Source organism: Canis aureus, chromosome 20, assembly GCF_053574225.1.
Source record: "Canis aureus isolate CA01 chromosome 20, VMU_Caureus_v.1.0, whole genome shotgun sequence".
NCBI classification, from domain to species: Eukaryota; Metazoa; Chordata; class Mammalia; order Carnivora; family Canidae; genus Canis; species Canis aureus.
The window spans coordinates 10,483,108-10,506,726 of record NC_135630.1 but is presented as its reverse complement, the minus strand read 5'-3'; the positions used below and the strand labels follow the sequence as shown (position 1 = coordinate 10,506,726).

Below are 23,619 nucleotides of genomic sequence, written 5' to 3'. Positions count from 1 at the left end.
GACTCTCCATTCTGTTCTATTGATCAATGTGTCTATACTTGTGCTAGTTCCATACTGTTTTAACCACTAGACCTTTGCATTTGCATTATACCTTGAAATCTAGTATTGTGATACTTCTAGCTTTGTTCTTTTTTTCTCAAAATTGCTTTAGCTATTCAGGGTCATTTGGGTTCCATACACATTGTAGTATTCTTTATTCTAGTTCTGTGAAAAATGCTATTGGTATTTTGATAGGGATTGCATTGAATCTGTAGACTACTTTGGATAGTATGGACATTTTAACAACATTAATTCTTTTAATCTATAAGCATGGAATATCTTTCCATTCATTCGTGTCTTCAGTTTCTTTCATCAATGTTCTATAGTTTTCAGAACATAGGTTTCTTACATCTTTAGTTAAATTTATTCCTATATAGTTTATTCTTTTTGGTGCAATTATAGATGGGAGGGCTTTTTTCTTAATTTCTGTTTCTGTTACTTCATTGTTAGATACATCAAGGTTCAACAGATTTCTGTATACTAATTTTGTATCCTACAACTTTACTAAGTTCATTTATTGTAATATCTGTAATGTAGTAATTTTTTTGGTGGAATCTCTAGGGTTTTCTATATATAATGTCATGTCATCTGCAAATTTTGAAAGTTTTACTTCTTTCTTACCAATGTGAATGCCTTTTTTTCCCTTGCCTGATTGCTGTGCCAGAACTTCCGGTACTATGTTGAATAAAAGTGGTGAGAGAAGACACCCTTGTCTTGTTCCTGATCTTAGAGAAAAACGTTCAATTTTTTATCATTAAGTATGATGTTAGCTTTAGATTTGTCACATATGGCTTTTATTATGTCGAAATACATTCCCTCTAAACCCACTTTGTTGAGAGTTTTTATCATGAACAAATGTATTCTCTCAAATGGTTTTACTGCATCTTTTGAGATGATCATGTGGTTTTTATACTTCCTCTTGTAAATGTGTTTACATTGATTTGTGAATAATAAACTGCCTTGCATACCTGGAATAAATCCTACTTGATTGTGGCCAATGATCCTTCTAATGTATTGTTAAATGTGGTTCGCGAATAATTTGCTGAGGATTTTTGAATCTATGTTAATCAAGGATGTTGGTTTGTAGTTTTCTTTTTTGTAGTATCTTTTTCTGGTTTTATCAGAGTGATGTATGCCTTATATAATGAGTCAGAAGTTTTCCTACTTTCATCTTCTATTTTTCTGAAATAGTTTGAGAATAATGGGTATTAACTCTTTCAATGTTTTGTAGAATTCACTTGTGAATTTATCTGGTCCTTGACTTTTGTTTGTTGGGAGATTTTTGATTACTAATTCGATTTTATTACTAGAATTTGGTCTGTCCACATTTTTTATTTATGTCCAATTCAGTGTTGGAGGAATTTTTTTCCTAAGTTGTTCAATTTGTTATAATTTTTCATAGTAGTCTTTTATAATCCTTTGTATTTCTGTGGTGTCAGCTATTATTTTTCCTCTTTCATTTCTAATTTCATTTACTTGAAACCTCTTTCTTTCTCTTTTTTATGAGTCATGCTAAATGTTTATTGATTTTATTTATCTCTTCAAAGAATCAGCTTTCATTAGTGTTATACATGGATTTTTTTCTCTTTTTTGGCATATCTATTATAGGTTTTTGAGTTATGATCTGAGGTTCACATATAATAAATATTCTCTGTGCATACCAGTTTGTTAAATTGATGGCCATTTAAGTTCAAGCATGTTCTAAAAGCACTAAATTTGTACTCCTCCCTCCACATTTTATGTATAGGATATATTTTACATCTTTTCATTTTGTGTGCCCTTTGACTAACTTTTATAGATATAATTGATTTTAACCTCCAAATTGGCTTTATAAGTGATTAATCTACTATCTTTTTTATATGTTTGCTTTTACTTACAATTTTTTTTTTCCTTTTTGCTTCTAATTATGGCCTTTTATCTCCTCTTGAATTTCCTTTAGCACTTCTTTTAAGGGTAGTTTTTTGGTGGTGAACTCCTCTAATATTCTTTTCATCTGGGAAAGTCTTTACCACTCCTTCAATTCTAAATGCTAACCTTGCCAGGTCGAGTGTTCTTGGTTGCCGGTTTTTTCCTTTTCAGACTTTGAATTTCTCATAATTTCTCATACCTTTGTTTCCTGACCCACAAAGTTTTTGCTGAAAAATCAGCTGATAGCCTTGTGGGGTTTCCCTTGAACGTAACTGCTATTAAATTTCTCTTTAATTTTTGCTATTTCAAATTTTTTTTTTTTTTTTTGCTATTTCAATTATTATGTGTCTTGGTGTAGATCTCCTTGAGTTCATTTTGCTCACCACTCTGTGCTTACTGGACTTGGATGTCTGTTCTCTTCTCCAGATTAAACAATTTTTTAGCTATTGTTTCTTCAAATAAGTTTTTTTGTCCCCTTCTTTCTCTCTTCTCCTTCTGTGATCTCTATAATGCAAATGATATTATGCTTAGTGCTGTCACAGAGGTCCCTTAATTTCTTCTTATTTATTATTCTCGGTTTCTTTTTCTTTTTTTCTCTTTAGCTTGGTTGCTTTCTATTACCTTGCCTTTCAGATTACTGATCCATTCTTCTGTATCTTCTAATCCGCTATTAATTTCCTCTAATGTATTTTCCATTTAAGTTATTATATTCTTCAGCTCTGACTAGGTCTTTTTTACACTTTCTATCTCTTCAATGTAGTCTAACTGAATTAATTTTTTTTCTGAAGTTGGCGAGAATCTTTATGACTATTACTTTAAACTCTATCAGGCATATTGCTTATCTCTATTGTGTTTAGTTCATTTTCTGTGATTTTGTCTTGTTTTTTTATTTGGGACATACTTTACTGTCCCCTAATTTTTTTCTAACACTATGTTTGTTAGATCTCCTGGTCTTGAAAGTAGTGGCTTTGAGTAGAAAGTTTGCTAGACTTAGATCTCCTGATCTTGAAAGTAGTGGCCTTGTGTAGAAGATGTTCAGTAGTGCCCTGAACTCTCCTGATTACCTGAACCAGATGCTCCAAGGGTATCCTCTGTATGGGCTCTGTAAACCTTCCTGTATAGCTGAGCTACCATTTCTGTAGGCATACTGCTGGGTGAGGATACTCTCAGCCCAGTTGGTTGCTATGACTTGTTTAACATGATGTGAGTACACTGAACATGGGTTGCTCCCTGGACCCTTGGGAAGCCTGACTGAAGTTGCAATGGGTATATCTGCCTTGCCCTCAACCTTGCTATCTGCAATAAGCTGCTGCAACAGCTGTGAGCACACTTAAGGGCAGGGTTTGCTTTCTGTGCAGCCAGCTACTAAGCATACTTACAGGGACTGTAAGCATGTATAGACATGTTTATGTGTGAAGTTATAGGTTCTCTCTCCAGGGCAGGGGTCACTTTGCAAGGGTTCCTGATGAGGCAGCTAGGTTGTGTGAAGCTGGGCCATGCGACAATGCTGAGCTGGAGCACATGGTGCTAGCAAGATAGATGAAGAGTGTTAGAACTGATTCCTGCAAATTTCCAGCCATCTAGTCTGGAGGACAGCAGGAAAATGGCACCCATGAACCCTCCTTTTCCTAGAGAAATCTACAGATTCTTGCCCCACCAACACACAAACTAAAATTAATAAATCTTCTTTATGTGTACCCTAGGCTCTCTTCAAACTTCTGCTTCTGTGGTATGTATTGGCTAAGTTACTTAGTGTTCTAGTTTTTTAAGAGTGGAGACTTTGTTTCCTATAGCACTCTGGCTCTCCTAGAATTAAGCCTCATTGATTTTTAAAGCCAAGTGTTACAGAGACTAATCTTCCCATTGCAGATCCGCAAGGCTGAGGATGCACAATGTGTGGGGTTATGATCCTCTTAGTCCTCCACACTTGTGATGTCCTTCATGTCTGTGGTTAGTTATGCCAGCAGTTTTGGATCCCTGCTGCACCTCCACCCTTCTACCCCTCCTACCCTTTTCAATATGGCATTCTCTGTACAAGTAGCTGTGGAAGATCTGTTCTTCCTGTCTTCAAGTTGTTTTCAGAGTTAGTTGCAATGCATAGTTGTTGACTCTGTGTGTCTATGGAACAAGGTGAGCTCAAAATTCTACTTCACCATTTTCCTTGCCCTTAGGTTCATTTCAAACAGCATCATCATATGTACAGAGAAATATGCAAGCGTCAGTAATATTTTGTTGCAAGGAATTTGAAAGTTTGTACACAAAGTGTTAGAATCTTGAGATCAAAATTAAATGTCTGGTGGATATCATGAAGTAGTAGCTGGATGAATTCAAGTGCCCCTACCTGATTTCAACCAGAGCAGCCTTCCTTTAATATGTTGCATTGGAACATAGAAACTCATTTTAGTAAAATAATTAAGAAATAGAAAATGAAGTGATTGAAGTGATGATACTAACTGAAAGAAACATATCATTTAAATTTAAGATAATTGAGACAAAATTATAAATCTAGATGTGCCAAAAATTTTAAGTCTGGCTTGATTTGCAAACTAACTAGACTTAAAGAAACTATGTGATGAGTACTGAAAGAATATACACAACTGAATAACAAACATGACATTCCAGAAATATATGGTTGAGCATTCTATAAACAAGATAAGTTAAAATTAGGGATGTTTCATGGTTTTAATCACTGGGATTTTTAAAAAATTCCATTCACACTTATTGAGCAGCTTCTTTGCATCAAGAACTTTCTGACAAATAGGGCTACACTCATGAACAAAATATCTTCTTGGAACATTCTAGTGAAGAGAGGGGCACAACACTAAGAAAGACAGTAAGTAATTTCTATGTTAGGTTGTATATTAGTTTCTTATGGCCACTGTAATAATTTACCACAAATTTGGTGGCTTGAAACATTATTCTCTTATAGTTCTGGAGAACAGATGTCTGAAGGGATAAAGTCAAGGTGTCAGCAGAACTTTAACGGAGAACTTGTTTCTTTGCCTTTTCTGGCTTTTGGGGATGACCTACATTCTTTAATTCATGACCCCTTTCTCATATCACTCCAATCTCTGCTGTCATCACATCTTCTCTTCTGTATTGAAATATCCCTCTGTCTCCTTATAAGTATGCTTGTAATTGCATTTAGGGCTGGATCCACATTAATAATCCAGGATAATATCCCCATCCCAAGATCCTCAATTTAATTATATCTGTGAAGTTCTTCTGTTACATAAGGTATTCTCAGGTTCTAGGGAATAGGACATTGGTATATTTAGGGAGTAGTCACCACAAGTGATGTAAAAGAAAAAAATATCATGCAGGATAGAAGAGACTGAGAGTATCCTTGAAGTGCTATTTTAAAATAGTGTCTTCAGGGTAAGCTTCATTGTGTAAGGAACACTTGACCAAAAACTTAAGGTAGGTAGGAAGTTGGTTATGTTAATATGCAAAGCAGAGCACAAGAAGCAGAAGTAATAGCCATTTAAAGAGTGTAAGGAGGTGTGTCCATGTGTCCATAGTTGAATCAAAAAAACAGAAGGGGAAGGTAGGTCAGAGAGTAAATGGAGATATCATGTGGGATTTTTAAGGAAGTTACAAATTATTCTGAATGAAATGAACTATTTCAGGTTTGAGTGTTGAGAAGTGGCATGATTTAATGCACAACTGGACCACTCTGGCTACAGAGTTGGGAAAGAGTGAAATAAGGGTAACACATCAGACAGATATTATAGAAAGCTGAGGAAGATATTATAGCTTGTACCAGAGTGATATAAGAGAAGATGGCAAGACATATTCAGATTCTGGGTATGTTTTGAAGATAGTGCCAACATAATTTGTTGACAGTTTAGAATTAGTATAAGAGAAAAATTGAGGAGAAAAGATGACTCCAAAGTTTTGGACTGAGCATTGGAAGAAGGCTGCAGGAGGAGAGATTTGAGAGTAAGGTCAGAAATTAATCTTTGGATGCATCTGCTAGTTGCATGTACTAGGTAACCTAATGGAAATGTAGAGTAATCACCACTTGAGGGAGTAGTGTTGTCAGGAGAGATACAGGTTTTCAGAGTTTCAGAGAGGTAGTGGAGGATATACAGAATTTTGATAATAATAGTCCATGAATTCTAGAGGATGTTATGGGTGAGTTTCACAATTTGAGGAAGAGTCAAAGAAGAGGACAAAATAGGAAATATGAAAATCCCTACATGGGGTGAAATCCAGAAGATAAGCTATGATCTGGGAATCACTCTTGTTGCTTTTGGGGAAGAAACAAATCTACAAATACAAGGATGTATTCATGAAGTTTATATAGGGTAATCAAATAATATATTGACAATTCTTGGATAGTTTGGGGAGTGAAGAAGGCATTATAATTCCTGGGATAAGAAGTTCAAACTGAGACTATTTCAGGTGAGCTAGAACCTGTGTTCATCCTATGTTAAGAATATGTGGGAAAGTTAGAATTTATTCTGAATGCATTGTCTTCTTTTGGTCCCTGGTGATGGGAGAAAATAGTATTAGGAGGAGTGGTCTTGGTCCCAAATGCGAGGTCCACTCTTTATCTCTGGTAGGAATGCCTCAGATTTATTAAAAGTTTCCCCCTTTGATTTATGCTGTTTATATTGGGGAAACCTGATTTTAATCCCAGTGCTAAATGCTGATTTAATCCCACGGTGCTAACTGCTGATCTGACTGGCAGGATTGCTTGGAGAAAACATGACTCCCTCTTAAAGATGATTGATGAAGTTGAGGACATCTGGAAAATGTAATCTGTTTAGCTTGGGTCTCCCCTGGATCCCTGTGGTTATAAGGTTGAAGGCCTTGGGGAAACGGTCTTGTTGGCAGTGTGTACATTCACATAGAATACATGTATATCATTAGACTTATGCTTATTAATAACACTATTATTTCATAATCCATTTCAGCCTAACTAAATTAAGTTATTCAAAGTATGCACTAAGTTCTTAATTTCAATGACTACATATGTTATTTCTAGACATTCCAGTAGGTACTTTTCCAGATCCTTTTGCTATTTTTTTCATAACAGGTTTTATTTTCATTATAGCTTATATTTTTTTTATATCTTTAATCATTTTAAAACAATATTTATACATTTTCTTCTCTCTCTCTCTCTCTCTCTCTTCCCCTCTTTTAGCTCATTAGCAGCTACTTTTTACGTGAATGTGTGCCTGAGAGGTAGAGTTGCATACCAGGCCTGAGAAGGATAAGTTGTTATTTTGTTTTCTGTGGGATTCACATGAAACCTGGGATGATGAACTTTCCCTGAAAAAGCAATTTACATTTATTTCTATAGAGTATCTCCGAGGGTTTGTCCTAAACTTGGCTTGATCTATTTTATTGATGGTGTTGATTTTAGGCTAGGGATTCCCTCAAGATACTCTACATTCTAAATCCACATGTAGTTTGGGCCTGAGCTTTTTAGTCACTTGTGTCTCCAACCATGAATGGAGACATACTTCCCTGCTACTGCCCTGAGCCATTTCTCTAGTACTCAGATAAGAGTTCTCCAGTTCATTGTTCACTACTTACCCTTTGATATCTCTTCCAGTGTGCTGGAGCTAGATGAGGATTTCAGTTCCAGCTGCTCCTAATTTTTGGGCCCATGGCCAGTTTACAGTCCTTGTGTAGGCACTGAAGCATATGTTTATGAGGGCCAACATCTGGTCCATTCTTGTAGGTTCCTGGACTGCCTTCTCTATCCTCCTCTATTTCAGGCATTCAGGAGTTCCCTTATATTATATTCACAGCTATATATTGAATTATTTTGTAATAGTTGGGGGTGCATGTATATTTGTACTAAGAAAGTAGAAAGTGACTAAGGTTCACCAACTTCATATAACGACTTTCTCCCACTTCTTTTTGTTATTGTTTTATTACTCCTTTGGGGTGTGGGAAGCATTTATTTCTTTAAATATATTAAACTTAATATAAGCCTGCCTTTCGTTTTTAATGATTTTTTTAACCTGATTTGAGTTTTTTATTGATTTGGGATGATTTTTAATTGAAAAAAATCTGATCTTCATAGTTTTTCTGATATTTGGGGTTTTTATTGAAAAAATGTGATTTTATTAATAGTTTTTCAATGATTTCTACATCCTTGAAGAATGATCCTGCATGCAAATGTTTTCAAGATAATATTTTCATACACAGTAAATATTTCCACTATGGGAAATGCCAGTGTAATAGTCTCATTATTTGATAATTATACAAACATTCAATAAATCCATACATGAAACCTAATTAGAATACTTACTTTTCAACAGATGAACTTTTTTAGCAATTGCATTTTATTAGATATTTTAGGAAATAAGCCATTATTTAAAACTACTCAGAATATAAAATATGTTAAATCAAGAAAACTCTTTTGGGGAAAATCATTGTATATTAAAAATAATGATAAAATACTTAATCTCTGTTCCTTAATTGTATCAGTTCAACTTGCTAATTACATTAATTTTAGCACCCTGTGTCAGAATAGATGTAAAGCAAAACTAATGTTAAATCTTATTGAAATAGATGGTAAAGATAAAAAGCTTCATCACAAAGATAATTATCTGTGTAATAGCATGAGAATTATGTGCCTTGAGTATTTTTTAAAATTCTCATTCACAATTGATTTGTTCAAGTCATATTTGAGTTTAAAAAATAGAATACATTTAAAAATATAATTCACCAATTGTAGTGGATTACAACAATATTTAACACTAACTCTATATTTTGAACCCTGTAACAAATAGTGTAAAACTGAGTTATACTTAAGCTTTTAAAAAAAAACACCTTTCTGACTATTAAAATCATTAGAAAAAAGTACAACAAAGTAGAAAGAAAGAAAATATTGCAAATCAGAATATGAAAAAATAGCATAGGGTAGAGAAAAATATAACAGTACTTCAAAACCTTATCTGAATACAACATAAAATTTTTAAAGGAGACTATAATTTCAAACATAGCAAATGTGACAAATGATACATCATACAACCAGTTCAAGAAAGTGCCCCAATTTAAGAATAATATGATGTGTGTAAATATCTTTATAAGGACATCTGTAGACCTTATAAATGATGTTAATCATTAATACCATCATTTTCTCACTATAGTTATCATCATCATTAAAATGTGCCAGGGATATACAGTAGGAAAAACACTGCACTCATTTCCCAAGAACCCATTTCAAGTTCTGGTTCTACTCACTTATAACTACAGGGTGTTGGGTTAGGTCCATAAATCCTCTGCATTGTTTGTTTCTGAAAAATAGTGATAATAATGCCTGCCTTACTAAACTCACAGTCTTACAACAATCAATTTTAAAAATGCATCATAAAACACTTCAAACAATATTATATTTTCATTATAAAAGAAATGGGAATTAAGTCCCCTTTATATGCCTAGAATTTGAGTTTTATGCTAGAATAACTTCAGAGAATACAATAATTTCATTTCACTCAATATAATATGTCTAAAATGTAGCACCACTTTTTACTATTTAAGCATTTACAATCTTGTTTTTTTTTCTGGTTATAAATATAAAGCAAGCTCATTTGGCATATGTAGTGTTTCATCACTAAATAGAAAGCTATTGTTTGGACAAAGCTATGTTACTTGCTTCATTAGTAGCAGCAAACTTTTTATATCTTGGCTTGTTTGGCTGACTCGTCTCCCAGCTGGAGTATTCATCATGCAAAATTTTCAGAAAATATTCATGGGTGGCATGATTTCTATGTCTTTGTGTATATAATAACTGATTTCTGTTGTCATTGCACATGATGTGTGATATTTGTGTGTATTCATTGAAGAGCAAACAGCCAACATTGATGAGAAATAGAGGAGGGTTACTCCTGTTTACTTCCAGTGTTGGTTACTTTGGGCTCAATATCTATATATGGCTAGAGGCTACTTACTGGGTAGCATAGTTGTAGGATATTTTTGATATAATCAAAAGATCCATTGGACAGCATTACTCTAAGGTGCCTGGCATCATCCAAAGGTCTCTCATAGTTACAAATTCAGATCCTGACTCAAGGCATTGCACCTTACTTTTACAAAGTTTAGGCCCTTTCATTTTTTCTAGGCATCCTTTTAAGTCTCTATAATGAATTGATGTGTCTTTCCCCAAGCCTAAATACTTATGAATTGTCCAATGACCTGTGTATTCTCTAGTTGTTTTCTGGGTCCATAATTCATTCATTCATTCATTCACTCATCACTCAATTTTGCACTGAACATTTGCCTTGGAACATAGGGTATCATAAAAAAAAAGTAAGTTGTTCAGGATTTTCAAGATACTGAAGATAGAAGAGACATGATCTTTAACCAACATAAAACTATATGGGATAAATTCTAAATTTTTTAGTTCTGAATGGCCAAGTTCCAGATCCATTATTTTGTGAAATTATACCATTTCAATTCACTATGATCACAAACATGGCATCTTCACCTGTTTTATTTTTATAATAAAACCTAAATTAGATTTTTCCTGATTTTTTATAGCTATAAATACTTACAAAATATACTCAAGTAAAGTTCACTAAATTTAAGCGTACATATATATTTATATATGTAAATATAAATATATATAAATAAATATAAATATAAATAATGTATACAAATATATAAATTAATATATACGCATATAAATTTATATACGTATATATGCTGCCAAAATCAATGATATATTTTTCTTCCTGGAAGAACCAAAGAGCACATATTGTGATGTTTTGAGTAAAGAATGGTTTTCAACACAATTTGAGAAAACTGCAATATAAAAGTAAATGTATTTTCAACCACAGATGTACACTATAACTGGATTTCTGCAAAGCCAAACTGAATAAAAATAAAAGTTTTCATATAGCCAGTTATTTGGCACAACAAAATTCAGACAGAGAAAAAAAAATCTTGACTGAACGTTGAAACCAGACTTTGCATGAAGATACTCCATTTTGTCCTGAAATAAAGTGAGAGTAAATGGGAAGCTGTCATTTTATTAAGTTTACATATTTACCACATGGAAAGGCTGTGGTCATGAAGATTTGATAAATGCTAAATTGCAATTGTAATCATCTTACCAACAGGGAAGATCAAGCATGTTGATGGGCCTAACCACAAGTGTCAATGGAATTGGACCAGGAGGGAAAAAGTGAGAACAAGATCTTTGACCTGATGAAGGAGAAGACCTACAAAAGAAGTTAAAAGTGATATTTAATGTTAGAATAGTGGTCCTGCTGTTTCAAAAAATAAATTATAAATAGTAATGTAAAAAAACCTAGTCATCTCTCTCTCCCTATGCCCTTTTCTTTCTCCCTTCCAAGCTATTCTTACACTTGAAATCATAGAGGAAGGTGAATACATAGCTGAAAATGAGTGAACTGTCCCAGAGCAGTTTGCATATTCCCAAATGCCCTCAAACTAGAGGCCCCGTGGCATAACAGAAGCTAGAGTTGGGAGCAGTAGATGAAAAATACTATCTGTGGAGGTGGTAGGTTCCAACAGGTAGTAGGATAGAACAGGTGAGTTATCTTAAGTGAAGCACAAAAATCAGGGACTTGGAAGCATGGAGAAATACTTGTCAGTTTTATGAATTTATTCTAAATGTTTTAATTTCTTTTCTCTGACAGTAGAACTTGTTTTTAACTATACAAAATATTCATGGTATAAAGATGCATGTTTTACACACAGGAAAAGAATACTCTTAAGTTTTGATGTAATAGATTTTCCTAAGGTCACTTCAAAGAAGGAATATTCACCTAAATCATAAACTTGGATCTTTATAGAAAATCACACAGCATTGAGGGACAACAGCTATACTAGAAAAAGTCACACACTGTTTCTTAAAAGGTATGCAGTAGGCATGTAGGCCACAAAAGTTCTTCATTTTCTGGGATTTTCCCATGCATTGCAGGATATTTGACATTCCTGTTATTAAACAGCCAATGTTCCATAGTCAGTGATGAAAAATGCCCTTTCTCAACACATAAACCAAGTTTCCAAATACTCACTAGGGTAGGAAGGTTGGCTGGTTTCACTTCCATTAAATACAACTAAGAAGGATTACAGAAAAAGGATCCCTGACCACCTAAGAGTATGAAGGAATTAAAGAGAGGTGTGTGAGAGGGAAGTTAAAGATGTTAACAGATGATGAATAAGGAACAGATGACTATTTTAGGTCAAAGTTCTTAAAGTCATTTCTCCTCTGTAATTTCTTTACTCACTTGCTGTTCCAGTGATTGTTTTTTGGTTCTACCTATCATCTATCCGTCCATCCGTCCATCCATCATGTATCTTTGTATGTATGTATGTATGTATCTATTATCTATCTAGCTACCTACCTATTATCTATCTATCTATCTATCTATCTATCTATCTATCTATCATCTAATCTATGATTTATCTGTCTATCTGTCATCTAGGAGCTTGGTAAATTATTTAGTTATGAAAACACACTTGTTGCAAAAAAGAAAAAGAGAAACCAAACAACACAGGGGGTATATACAGTAAAAGTGACAGTCCTCCCCCTCACTTTACCACCTCTCCTATTCTATTCCCCAGCAACAATCTCTTTATTTGATTTTTTTTTAAGATTTTATTTATTTATTCATGAAAGATACAGAGAGAGAAAGGCAGAGCCATAGGCAGAGGGAGAAGCAGGCTCCATGCAGGGAGCCTGATGTGGGTCTCGATCTTGAGACCGCAGATCACGCCCTGAGTCAGGGGCAGGTGCTCAACCACTGGGCCACCCAGGCATCCCTTTATTTGATTTTAAATAACCTTTCTAAGAATTACGAGTCTGTGTTTTAAACTCATTTCAAGCTTCACTTCTCTGTGCAAGGCTAAATCTATGTACATGGAAAGTTCAAAAGGTGTTATCGGTTCCATAACTAGATTAACATGGCTTCATAACTAGATGGAGAAAGTAACATTTCAAGAGGGTAATGATACCACTGGTTATGATGCTGTCTTCTCCCCCTGGAGCTCCCTGACCTCGAATCTGACCTCTTCAGTTTGGGAAAATTGTATTGTGCAGATACAGTCCAATCCAATCCAACGAGCATTTTTTTGAAATCCCTAGATTTTGTGGTAGTCATATGCAAGACTGTGTAAGGGAGTGAATGACAGCTCTCAAAATGCTGTGTACATGTGAATGGACTGACCCTCATGAAACGTGGTAAGTGCTATAACTGTGTGATTGCTGCTGCCTCCCCCTCCTCCTAACCAATTCTAGTTTAGCCCTACTGTAATCCTATCATTCCACTGGGTAATCTGATTCAAAAAATACAAGCTAATAACTCAAAAGGCTCTTAGAGATAAAAGATTCCAAATATCTCATTTTATAATTGGAGAAAATATGATCGAATTTGATGACCTGTGCACATTCAATCAGTAAACTTATTCATGATAAGTGTTCATGAAAGAGGGTTAAAGGGCATTAAAGCAACATAAGTACATTCTGGAATGGCTTTCTAAAGATGATGTGTTCAACTTATTTTTATTTGTTCTTTTCTACTTTATTTACCTGTTTTTTTTTTTTAAGAATGATTGGGGGAAATGTAGTGAAGAATTATTTGGAGGGAAAGTGAGGTAAAACATTAACGGGTCTAAGAAAATTATTTAGAGAATATTTCTTTAGTGATGCTGCATAACTCACCTTTTTATGGCCTCAGTTTACCTACTTAATTATTGTACTCCTAAGGTCTTCAATGTCAAAGTGATAACTTTTCTGTAGAGAAATTTTATTGAACATTTTTTAAAATTCCATGTTTAGGAATAGTTGAAATGCTGTGTACCCCATAAGCTCATTTTATTAAAAAAAAAACTAAACAAAACAAAAAATGATAATCTCCATGTTGGAATTGAGGACAATTCACTATTGATCTATAAGGGGAAAAAAGTCATTCACGCATTTATTATTAACTAATTGATTATATAGATGAAGTTTCATACAAATTATTACACTTGTTTTATTTTCTCCCAGACAATATCCTTCTCCTTAAAACACTAAGTGAGATATTATGTACAATGGTACAGTTTTATTATAATAAATTACTTTCTGCTAAAAGGCTCCCTAAGTAGAAGATCTAGACAACGTGAGTTGCTATCTTCTACTTTTTCATTTTAAAACAAACATTATTAGTAAAAATGGATGAGTATGTATTTTTATTGAAACAAATATTACTTAGCAAAATCTCGAAGCTCAATATGGTCTTCTGTTTTGTACAGCTTTGGCATCTTATTCAACTAACCTACAAATAGGATACACGGAAGTTATTTCCTATATCCTTAGGCATCTATTCTCTTCTTGTTAATGCAATGCCTGAGAGGCTCTATTGGGAAAATGAAACATTTTCTCAAATAAGATTAAATAGTTATATACTTCATTGTTTTGGGGCTATAGTAACAGAAGTATTTTCTAATATAGCACTTAGTGCTTATTAAATACAAGTGGATGATGATGATTGATATAGGCCACAGTGGGGATTTAAGCTATTATTGTTGCATTACTTGCCTACACACACTGTGGGAAATATTTATACACTTATAGATATGCCTGAAATCTGAGAAAATGTTGATTTACATGGTGCACAAAAAGTACGACTATTTAAAAAATTTCTACCAGTGATCATAACTCAATGTGGTTATGCTATCAGTATCCTTATATTTTGACCCCAAGATGAAAACTTTGGAGTTCAGTGAGTATAAGCAGCATATCAGGACTTATATCTGAGTTAGAAGTTGTTGTGATTAGTGATATGTATTTCAAGAATCACAATCTTCATTTTTTAATTCTGGCATATGCTAAAATAATACTGAGAAATGCATTTTGATTCAGCTTTTGTAATTTTTTTAACATAGTCTGTTTTAGTTTAAAGGCAGTAATTCCAATATGCTCCTCACCTCACTATCTGAGCAGATAAACTTGTTCCTATTTTAATGTTACACAAACAATCAAACATGAATTTGCTCACTTATCTCCATTAAATCTCCCAGCTCGTTTGCATTTGTATACTTTCTGGCTCTCTCCAGTTAAAATTGCAGGAAATGTTACCACTTTTATCAAATACTAACCTCTCTTGCTCTGGATGCCATCCCCTTTCCTTCTCAAGGATTTCGCTTCTTGATTACCCCTCTTTCTTTCAAGATTGGTTTCTCTTTACCCTCCCTACCAGTTCATTTAACATGGAAATATGCACAGAAGCTCAGATTAAAACAAACAAACAAACTAGTAAAAATCCTCTTTTCATCTCTTTCCCCATTTACTGCTATATTTTTATTGTCTTCACATTTTTTATTCTTTTTTACAAATCACTTGAAAAAATTGTCTTCAATCACATTTTCACTTCCTCTTCTATTTTTTTTTCTTAAAATCATCCCCAAATGACTCCACATTCTACTCTTCATGGAAGCTACTATTATAACAGTAGCTTTGCAAAATTTATTATCATTTGTATGAGTTTATATTGATCTTTGAACAGCAGTCAACACACTTGATAAGCCTTAAACTAATTTCTTCTTTTGACTTCAGTTCTACTATTCTCCTGGGAGTTTTTTCTTCTCTTTTGGCTTCTCTTTCTCAAATCTCATTGCTACTTTCTTGTATTTCTACTGGATACATAATGTTGAAGTGACCTAGAGCTCAGTTCTAAGCCCCTTTCTCTGCTTCAAATAAATTTTTCTCTAGATAACTAATCTCATCAAGAGCAATGGCTTTAAATAATATCAATATGATCTAAAATCTATTTCTCCATAATTAAAGTCTGTAATCTCATTTCCAAGCAGTCCATCCAATTATCTCCCTTGGGTGAGACGTATTCATATTAAATTTAATAGGACCCAACAAAAATATTTGTTACTCTAAAACATGCATCTTCTGCTCATTTCTTTGTATCAGTTGATGCCACCATTACCTACCCAGTTGCCCAAGCCAACACTAGGAATTGTTCTTGATTCTTCTCTTTTCTCTCATCATAGTATCTAATCCACTAGCAAATCCTGTGATGTAACTTCCAAAATGTATCCTGACAATATAGTCTCCCTTCACTCAACTCTCTACCTAGCAGGGAGAGCGTTCTTTTAAAACTTAAGCCAAGCCCCATTATATAGCCATACATATAGTTTAAACACTTTACTTCAGTGACTGACCCCTTATCATCACATAGAATCTTTACATTGTGCTTAGAATGTTTACATTTACTTAGAATAAATTTCTGATTCTGGCTTACAAAATCCTGATTTCGTGTTTTTACTTCTGTGGGCACCTTTTTCTCTCTGTGCTTCAATCAAACTGACATTCCTTCTATCTTAGCTTAGGAGAAACTTTCTCCTTTGTACAGAATACTATTTCCTCTCCCTGGAATATTCTTCCCCTGAATTTTAGAATACCTGGATTTTTCATATAAGTTTAAGCTCAGAGTTATAGTGCTGGTTATATAGGCCAGTCACAGTGGCCATATTCAGGTCTTAATTCAAATTTCATCCATGGAGTCTTCCAAAACAAACAAACAAACAAACAAACAAACAAACAAAAAACAATAACAACAACAACAACAAAACACAGAGTAATTTGTAGAATGTGGGGAGGGAGGAAAATAGATGAATGTGTTCAAATTGTTATCTTTACTTGAAAGCCTGTTGATATCTTAAATAATTATTTGTAAAATCATTGATTTTGACTCTCACCAAGAATAAGCTCTATAAAATCACAGAAGTTAACAATCTTGTAAACTACTCTAATGTCTGCCAGATAGAAACAAGAACAAAAAGACATATTTGTTGAACAATAAAAAGTAAATTAATTAAGTAGAAAGAGGATGTAATTTTAAATCAAAGGATTTGAGTTCAAGTCCTAGGTTTTTTTGGACACTGCAACTTTGAGCGAAACTACCATCCTCTTTAAGACCCAGTTACCTCATTTTTAATATTGGAATAATAACTCTAATAATAACCTCTCAGCCCTAGAGATATATTTTGAGTGCTAAATGAGATTTCACACCCACACATATACACACGCGCATACACACACATCCTATGCAATATAAAGGGCTTTACAAAAGCAAATCCCATTATTAAGTAAATCTTAATCTCACTCATTAAACATGAAATCAGTGATAGTTTTAGTGTTACAAAAAATTTGACAAGAAGCACTATATAAGTAAATTGGGGAGGGGAATGGACAATGGGAAACTGAATAGAACTTTCATAGCATACTGAAGGGAGGTGGGTAGGCGGGTAGGTGGTTAGGCGAATAGGGTTAACGGGTGACAGGCATTCAACAGGGCATGTGATGTGATGAGCACTGGATGTTATACTACATGTTGGCAAATTGAACTTCAATATTTTTTAAAAAAGAACTTTAATTGCAAAGCCCTTATTTATATACATATAATCCCTGAAGATCAATGTAGTCAAGAGTGAGAGAGAATAAGGAGACAGCAATAAAAATCCCTGTGGCGCTAAGTCTGGTGACCAACAGTATTTAGTATAAAAGCATGAAGAGAGACACTACATAGCTCTTATTATTGGACCAGAAATATCAAGCAGAGTGGATAGGACTTCCAGGTATAAATGACAACATAAATGCTCCCTACCAAAATATACTAAGCCAGTTTTGTTTCACTCTTGAAAACTACAGGATGGAAAGAGGATGGAAGGAATGATAGGAGTTTTAAAGCTGGAAAAAAAAAAAAAAAGATATAGCTAGGAGCTTAAAAAACACGAGAAAACTAAATTCTAAGCCAAAAGCGACCAAGAGATAATCTTATGAGCAATTCAGAATTCCCAAAAGACTCACAAAGTGGTAGCACCATTACCTTAGGAAGGGATTATCGAGAAAAAAGAAAGCTATAATAAGAGGCAAAGTTGAAAGTCTGTGTGAGAATAAACTACTTTCTCAGATTCCCTTCCAAACTGCCCTCTAGCACTCTGGAAGTAGACTGAGCATTTGTTAAAGGATCTCTGGACTTGTGGACACCTCGTTTATTTGAGAGTAGAAGTACTATACTGCAGGGATGTTCAGTGATTATATGCACCGTGGTGCATGGGACCTCAGCCCATCCTAAGGGCTCTTTCCCTTGGGTCCCAGAACACTGCTGGGAATTTCACCCTCTGGGAAATCTAAACAGCTCAGGAGGAAATATAAAGGTTCTGACTTTGGATGAATCCCAACTGAACGTCTGGGAATATCACCCTACAGTGAAGATTACAGTTGATAAGACCCATCCAGACATTTATAGATTTTTGCATGTCTTTTAATTTCCCACTCTTAGGTAAGTTTAATCATTCAAAGACTGCCAGGAACATGAAAGATAGAACCCAGAACAAGCAAATGGGTATATGAAATTTGGAAGAAAAATACTAGGCCAAAAGATTAAAATTTGAAAAGAAAAGCAACATACTTACAGAGATAAGAGAATGTGTTGAAGACAATAGAAAAGAAACAGGATATTATTTTTTAAAAGAGAGAGGGATGTTCTTAGAAATTGAAGCTCTAGTCTTCAAAATCTTAATTTTGACCACCATATTTTCCCGGTGAACTTCATTTTTATTCTCAAAAATGACGCTTTCACACTTTGCCTTCTCTTTTCAAGCTTCCCACTTGCCTCCTTCCATTCTCAGCTCATGGCCTGACCTCATGTTTCATGGGGAAAACAGAAACAAATAGACAATAGCTTCCTCACTGTCTTACCATCAAATCTTCAACCTTCAAATCTGCGATCTCTGCACCCATGCCCTCTGCCTTCTGTCTTGGTGCAATGTTTGATGTGTCCCTTCCCCTGTCAGTGTCTAATCCTGCACTTCTGTCCTGGATCTCACCTCCTCCTGCCTATTCCAGGTCCTTCTCTGGTGACCCTCTCCTATATCTACTGCACCATCAGCTCCTCTCTATATACTGGATCTGTCCACCCAGTGTACAAATGTGTCTCAATATCTGCCATATTAAAAAAAATAAATCTCCTTCGCTCGCTAATCTTTCTCCACATACCACCCCATTTCTTATTTCTTCTTCTTGATCAAATTGTCTAGTGACTGCCTCTGCAACTTACTTCATGTGTATTCCCCTTTACCTTCTTCAGTCAAGAAAGCCTACCTGGGGGATCCCTGGGTGACTCAGTGGTTTAGCACCTGCCTTTGGCTCAGGGTGTGATCCTGGAGTCCTGGGATCGAGTCCCATGTCGGGCTCCCTGCAGGGAGCCTGCTTCTCCCTCTGCTTGTGTCTCTGCCTCTCTCTCCCTCTGTGTTTCTCATGAATAAATAAATAAAATCTTTAAAAGAGAGAGAGAGAGAGAGAGAGCCTAGCCACATTCCACTGCTGAAACTACTCTCATCAAAGTCACCAAGGACTTCCATGTTGACAAACGAATGACTTCCTCCTGTCTTTATACTATTGCTCTTAACACAGTTCAACTCAGCTGACTGCTCTTAGATCTTCCTAAACACTGTCTCTCCCTATTTTCCATGATTACTCATAATTAGTTTTCTTCTTATCCCTTGGTTTACTTTTATTCCTCTATTGATTTCTAAATCTTAATGTACCCCAAGGCCTTGGTCCTAGGACCACTTGAATTTCCTTTCTATGCCCCTAGAAATATCAACCAGTTTGAGGCAATAAACATCACCTATATTCCAGCAAACCCTACATTTGTTTCGTTTCGGCCCTGATCTCTGTCCTGAGTTTCCTATTCACTTCACATAGTGTCTACTCAATATAACAGTGTAATTTCCGTTAGGAAACTCCAGCCATGGTACAAATCAGTTATGTATACTGAATTATACGGTCCTCATTGGAAAGTGGCCCTTCTTCTTAACAGTTCCTATGAAAACATCACCTATTATCTATTTTATTTTATTTTTTATTAACTATTTTAATATCACTTCTGACATCACAAATTTAACATGTCCCAAACCAAACTCTTCACTCTTAAAATTGTTCCTCCTCCAGTCTCTGCATCACAATGAAATGGCATCACCACTACCTGGTTGCTCAATCCCAAAACCTGCTCACCCTCATTTCTTCACTTACTCTACTGTCTCTATGGCTGCTTACGCCCAGTATACCACTTATTCCTGTTGACTCTACTTCCAAAATATGTATTTCATCCATCCATTTCTCTCCATTACCCTTGCTGTCTCCCCAGTCTCCGTTGCTTCCATCTCTCCCCTGGACAACCGCAACAGCATCTCCCAAATTCTTCCCAGTGCACTTAAAATTAAAATCTAAATCTCTTATTGCAACTTAAAATCAAGCATAATCTGGGTCCTGCCCTTCTATGCATTTATTCTATACCTCTCCCTCTCTTTATGTCCTGCACTTGCTTCCCTCCATCCACAATGGTTGCATTTCAGGTGTTTCATCTTGCTTGGAAAAGTGAATTTTTTCCTAAAAGTAATGTGATATTTGTTGTAATTTTCGCTGTTATTATTGTTGCTTGAAACTTATGGGAGTAGTTCTTTCTCTTTGAAGTCTCATAAAATCAGGACATATCCTGGGGTTAATAAATCCATATTGGTTTTATTTGAATACACTATACCTTTTTAATCTGTGAATTCAACCCTTCCTTGATTTCAGGAAAGCTTCCTTAAATTATATCTCTGAATATTTTACTTCTCCATTTCTTTTTTTCCCCTTCTTCAGGGACACAAACTATGCGTACCCTGTATCTCCTTGTGTTTCGTATCAATGACTTTCTCTTTAATTCTTCTTAAAATTATTTTTTGTTTAGCCCATTTTTCAAATACATTCTCCCTGTTGCTGCTCTAGTTTCATCCATATCCTCTCTCCTTCTTTCGGTAGTTAATTTCACCTCACTTTTTATTCAATTTTTTTTCTTCCTCCTCTTTCTTAAGTGCCAGCAACTTACTTTTCATCATCTCTGATTGTCTTCTATTTTATCTTTAAGCCTGTGTCTCCATCATCAGTCCATGATTCATAGAGGCTGTGTGTATCATGCAGCTCTTTGAACTCTTATACAATGGCATGGCATGATTTTCCCTGGTCCACAGGAACATTATTCTGCTATGTGCTTTTCATCTTCCTTTTGTTTATCATATGTCTTCCTTCTTTCCCTTCCTTCCCTATTCTCTCCCACATTCTCTACTTTGGCTTGTACTTTAGTCCTCAAAGAGTCCAAAGACCTGGAATGGCCAATAGTTTCCATGTTGACTCCTTTACTGAGCCATATCCACAGTTGGCTGGTTGGAAATAAAAAAAAAAAGAGCTCTTAATGCTTCCTTTCATAGCCCCTAACCCTTACACTCTGGCCCAGAAAACTTTCAATGGCTCCTACAGTCAGTGCATCTACTTTTACCTTATGTCCTACAGGGGGCTGTGGGATTAGGTTATAAGATCAGGATATTTGTTGCATAGCAAACACTCTGCCAGCAATGATCTTTACTCTTCCCAGCAGGCATTATGTCTCTCAGATCTAACTGTCCCAAATCATCTCCTGGATCCCTGCATCCAACATTGTCAGATCCTTGCATCCCACAATCACTGTCCTATCCATACTTTACATCTGCCAAATCTGCACGTCCCACATCATGTACTGAACCAGCTGTTCCGATGTCACCTGTCAGCTCCTCATGTCCCACATGGTCTTCAGGACCTACAGTCTGACATCAACCTGCAATGGGTAGTCTGTCTATAGCCCATAAAGGAGATACCTTGTCCCATGATCTAACAGGTGATGGTATTTCCATTAAAAAAACAACAGGCAGAGAACGAGGATAGGAGCCCACACACAAAATCTGAGTGGGACCTCCTATGCTCAGAGGCTGGAGTCCCAAGATGTTATAAGATCCTTGGGACTGGGTACAAATCCATTTTTGCTAGCAAAGTCTTTTCCCTGTGAAAGGTAGGTTCCATAAAACTTACTGCTAAGACCTGCTTGGGACATTCTGACATGGTGTCAGACATATCCGTACATGATCTGACTCTGGCCAGGTCCCCGGTCTCTGGTCTTACCCAGAGTGGAATGTGGTCAAGAGTTGAACCCTGAACCCCTTAAAAGCCATCCTGCTCCACGGACCATGGTGGGGTGGAATGAATAAGTTAAGGCAGCGCAAGTTGCTGGAATGAACATTCACCTATTTAGTGGTCAACAAGAAATTAGTTATGTGTCACTCAAAGTCCACCATACGAGCTCCTGATTGAAGGTGTGTCCTTTCCAGGGACAACTCAGGTGCCCAAGTCACTTACTTCTTATGGTTCCATTAGTTCCATTTTTTTGGCCTCCAAATTCCCTGGTGATCTGAGTCAAGCTGGTGGAAAGTCCAAACACAGTGGGAGGCTGTTCATGGGAGGCTTTACAGGTCAGCCCTGGCAAGCATCTCTCCTGCTCACTTTCTCTGACCTTGAGCCTATCACTTGGCCGCACATAACACCTTGGATGTGGAGTACACATTCTAGCTGTGCATCTAGAAGGTCCAGGATGAATGTTTGTCTACAGCAGCTTGTTCTCTGCACCCAAGTGTCCACAAGAATAGACATGGAACAAAAGCAGTGCTGTGTGCAGGGTGAGCTTCTGTTGTGTCATCAAGAAGGGTCTGGGCCCTACTCAGTGGGGTCCCAGGGTCCCTGTTCTTTGTGATTAAAAATGCTTAGCATTACTACACGTAAAGAAGAGAAAAGCAAAGAAAGAGAAAATAAAGAGAAGGGAGAGGAAGGAAAAGAAAAAAGGAAAATAGGAAAAAAAGGAAAGGAAATGGATGGAAGGAAGAAAGGGAAGATGAGAAAAGAGAAAAAAAGGGAGGGAGGAAGGCGAGGAAAGAGAGAGAAAATCATGTTTGAACGTTTTGGGGGGAGACTTATTCTTATGAAGAAGTTTGGGGAATAATTTGACTATAGAAAAAAATGAGGTAATTATTAACCGTAGGGAAATCAACAGGTTTGTAAAAGAAAGGAAATATTATCATAATAAACCATTTGACATAGCTGAGCCATCAAGCACATTTGTGAAATCATAAGGCACACAGTGATTAAACTAAAAATTATCACATAACCACGTGGGAAGAGAAGACTTCTTTAGGTGTAAGAGGGAAGAGAGTGTGACAAAGGCTCTCTGGGCCAAAGTGTAGGCAGGCTCCTCGGAGTTCTCTTTTCTACTAGGCCTCCTCCTTAGCTTTGTCCTCAGCCTGCCTAGTCCAGTTGTAGAAAGAATCCCTAAGTCAGTTTTGCAAGAATTCCTCCCATCCTTGATGTCTTATTACTCTTGATATTTGATCAAATTCCAAATCCCCACTCTTGACACTTGGTCACCCTGGCCTGCCTTCAGCAAAAGTCCTGTTAACTTAGTTTAGCAATAAACTTCCTACACTCCGTGTCTCCTTTTAGTAATCTTCTATCTGTTGACTCCATCATTCTGCTCCTCGGTTACAAACCCCCAGCTGTCTTCACTATATTCAGAGTGAAGCTGGATGTCTCTTCCCTATTGTGATGGTCTTGACACCTATTGCAATAGTCCTGGAAAAACTCTTCCTTACTGTTTCAATGAGTATCAGAATACATTTTAATGGGCATATATGAAAATAAATGTTAATCTTACACATGGGAAAGCAATATGCCTTAAAAAATAATCAAAACATAGCAATATTAGCATGTTTTTAAACACATGGAAGTAAATATCTAAAGAGACAATTAAATGGCTTCCCTTGGAGGTAAGGGGAGGCGGG

General features: G+C 35.8%; 1 long non-coding RNA gene across 1 annotated transcript in view; it reads right to left on the bottom strand.

Annotated features, from left to right (window-relative positions):
* Positions 1-16,082, bottom strand: part of LOC144291891 (uncharacterized) — a 31,048-nt gene extending 14,966 nt beyond the window's left edge. Inside the window, exons 1-3 of the long non-coding RNA XR_013359449.1 lie at positions 15,865-16,082; positions 11,028-11,135; positions 9,157-9,209 (exon numbers count right to left, since the gene is read on the bottom strand). This is a non-coding gene — a long non-coding RNA (uncharacterized LOC144291891). The remainder of the gene's footprint in view (positions 1-9,156; positions 9,210-11,027; positions 11,136-15,864) is intronic.
* Positions 16,083-23,619: the final 7,537 nt, after the last annotated feature.